Source organism: Chionomys nivalis, chromosome X (assembly GCF_950005125.1).
Source record: "Chionomys nivalis chromosome X, mChiNiv1.1, whole genome shotgun sequence".
Lineage (NCBI taxonomy): Eukaryota > Metazoa > Chordata > Mammalia > Rodentia > Cricetidae > Chionomys > Chionomys nivalis.
In genome coordinates, this window is record NC_080112.1 from 39,630,016 (window position 1) to 39,633,339 (window position 3,324).

The window sequence follows — 3,324 nt, forward strand, 5'->3', positions numbered from 1 at the left end:
AGATAGAGACAGAGACCCACACTGGAGCACCGGACTGAGCTCCCAAGGTTATAATGAGGAGCAGAAGGAGAGAGAACATGAACAAGGAAGACAGGACCATGAGGGGTGCACCCAACCACTGAGACAGGGGGGCCCATCTATTGGGAGCTCACCAAGGCCAGCTGGACTGCTACTGAAAAAAAACATGGGATAAAACCAGACTCTCTGAATGTGTTGGACAATGAGAGCTGACGAGAGGCCAAGGAGAATGGCACAGGAACTTTCTTCTGGCGATGGATCGAGAGAGAGACAGAGACCCAATTTGGATCAACCGTCTGAGCTCTTAAGGTCCAAATGAGGAGCAGAAGGAGGGAGAACATGAGCAAGGAAATCAGGACCACGAGGCGTGCACCCACCCACTGTGACAGTGGAACTGATCTATTGGGAGCTCTCCAAGGCCAGCTGGACTGGGACTGAATAAGCATGGGTTGAAACTGGACTCTCTGAACAAGGCGGACAATGAAGGCTGATGAGAAGCCAAGGACAATGGCACTAGGTTTCGATCCTAATACATGAACTGGCTTTGTGGGAGCGTAGCCTGTTTGGATTCTCACTTTCCTGGACCTAGATAGAAGTGGGAGGACCTTGGTCTTCCTGTAGAGCAGGGAATTTGGATTGCTCTTCAGTATCGAGAGGGACGGGGAGTGGACTAGGGGGAGGAGAAGTGGAGTGGGGATAGGGGGAGGGGAGCGGGGGAGGGGGCAATATGTGGGAGGAGGGGGAGGGAAATGTGAAACGGGGAGCAGTTGGAAATTTTAAGTAAAAAAGAATAAAAAAAAAAGAGTTGTCATGGTCATGGTGTCTTTTTGTAGCAATAGAAATCATAAACAAACCTGTTCACATAGTTTAATTGAAATTATTCCATCTTGGGGATTGATGTTCTCCCATGGAAGTACAGACTTTAGAACAAAAATCTGGTGCCAGCTGTGTGAAACATCTCTTTACGTTTTGTAGTTTGATGTTTCAAGAGATTCCCCCAGAACATTGGTCTGGTCACATACCAGAACTTGAAGACTTGACCCTACTGCTGGGCTGGAGAAATGACTCAGCAGTTAAGAACAATCCCTGTGCTTCCAAAACACCCAGGCACAATTCCCATGACTTGTAAGGCAGCTCACATCCAACTGTGTCTAGAACTCCAAACCCACAGGCTCCAATGCCATCTCTCATCCTCCTCTGGCCTCTGTGGACTCTAGCAATGCATGCGGTATATATACATGCATACATTCATATGTTCATACATACATGCAAAGCATCCATAGGAGTGTGGAAGCACAAAACTTTAATCCTTATTAAAATTTATTTTAGCTTGTTTTTTCAGTAAATGCTTTCAAGGATCTTGAGGGTTAATTTCCCATTGTATGGATCCTACAGTCCTCCCTTTGTCTCACAGAAGGGAACCAAATAGTTTCTAAGCAAATCCACGAAGAAACCCAGATAGCATTCCCAGGCCCACAGGTCCCTGCCCCTTTGAATCTCCTGGGCGGAACTGCTCTAGCTCTGTTATCACCTGGGCGGGGCCAGCATTCAAAGGGATTGGATTACCTTCTCCTTCCTTTCCTACTTATCCAGATCTAAGCATAGGGAGACTGTGGAGAAGGCTCAGAATGGATGCTGCTGCCTGTTGCAGCCTTCCATGTCTGAGATTTTAGCACAGGACAGTCTGGCCTTGACAAGGTAAGATTTTTGCCTCATCTGCACCCACTCTGTTGTGCCTGAGTGTGTGACCCTGAGCCTGGGACCTTGGGCCTTGGAGCTCACTGGGAAAGCTCTGGGGGCTGGTGGTGGAGGCACCACGTGGCTTGGCCTAGGTCGTGAGTTTAGAAACACTGCAGTTTTGTTCACCGGGTGAAAGACCCCCCCGAAGGATGTCATTCTTCTGGAGAGACCCCCTACTCAAGGACCAGTCGAGACCACTCGTGCGGATGCAAACAGCAAGAGGATTTTTATTCTGTCATGACAGAGTCCTTCATGTTCGGGATATGAAGGACATCCACAGCTGTTACAGCCCATCTTTTAAAGCAAAAAGCCACAGAGATGGGGGGTGGGGGGACCTGTAGGTTGTTTTTTTAACTTATTGGATTGGCTTATTCAAAAAGGCTATTACCAATAATTAGCTGGAGAGTGATTGCCAGATCAGATGAGGTAAAGGGAAACTTCTGAAGGTCACTTTGCCCCTTCCCAGGGACTAAGTCAAATCATCAGTAACTGAGTCAACACCTAAAGGTTATCATGCCCCTATTCAGGGAGATGGAAAGTTTCTAACATCTCAGTACGTGCATGCATAGCTGTTATGTCCTTGGTTCCCAGGGGAGGTGGGGAAGTACTGAGAATCATCAGAAATGGCTTTAGATTTTTCTTAAAGTTTTACATTTTCTTTGGGTTGAGGGGGCTTACAAATGCATTTAGAGTCTTTCATTCCCTCCTCTTGTTTTGTCAAATCCCAATCTTGGGATTTTCTGAGGTCTCTCTTGAGAGCCTGATATTTGTGTGTCAGTACTAAAACTTGGGTAATAGGATAAGAGTCCCGGAGAGTTTGTTTGGTATTTTTTTAAGAGTCCTTTGTTTAGCTCTTGGTGTGCTGAAGCTTTCATCCGGAGGGTCCTGAGTCGTCCTGTAGAGGTGCTGGCTTTGCATGAGATGCATGGATCCAGGCTGCAATGTTGTCTACTTTGAGAGCGGTGGGTGTCATAAGGAGCATGGTGTAAGGTCCCTTCCAGGAAGGTTTCAGGCTCTGGAACTGATGTCTCCAGACATATATGGAATCACCAACGGATGTCCAGGCTGATAGGCAGCAGCCATAGGCTTCCACACCTGGGCTTGGAGGATTTGGAGGGCCTTTAGGTGGGCAGATAACAGTCTGGGAAGAACAGCATCAGGATTATATACCTCATCCACCTTAGTGAGCAGTGGCAGCTCTCACATAGGATCTCATAAGAAGTGAGTTTAAAACGCCCCAAGGTGTTTTGAACTCAAAACAGGACAGAGGGAGGGAGGTCTATCCAATCATTTTGCCGGTCTCTAGGGCCAATTTTGTTAATTTGTAAAAATTTTATCCTATCTATCTGACCTGAGCTTTGGGGTTGGTAAGCACAATTTAATCTTGAATTGGCCACACACTTACTTACCTGGGCAACAAAGGCAGGTCTATTATGAGACACAATTATATTGGGCATTCCAAACCTCAGGATGATTTCCTTTATGATCTTCTTAGCCATTACATTGGGTGTCTTAGTCCTGGTCAATGTATGATGGCTATCATTTTTGGCAAATGTGTGGCCTCCT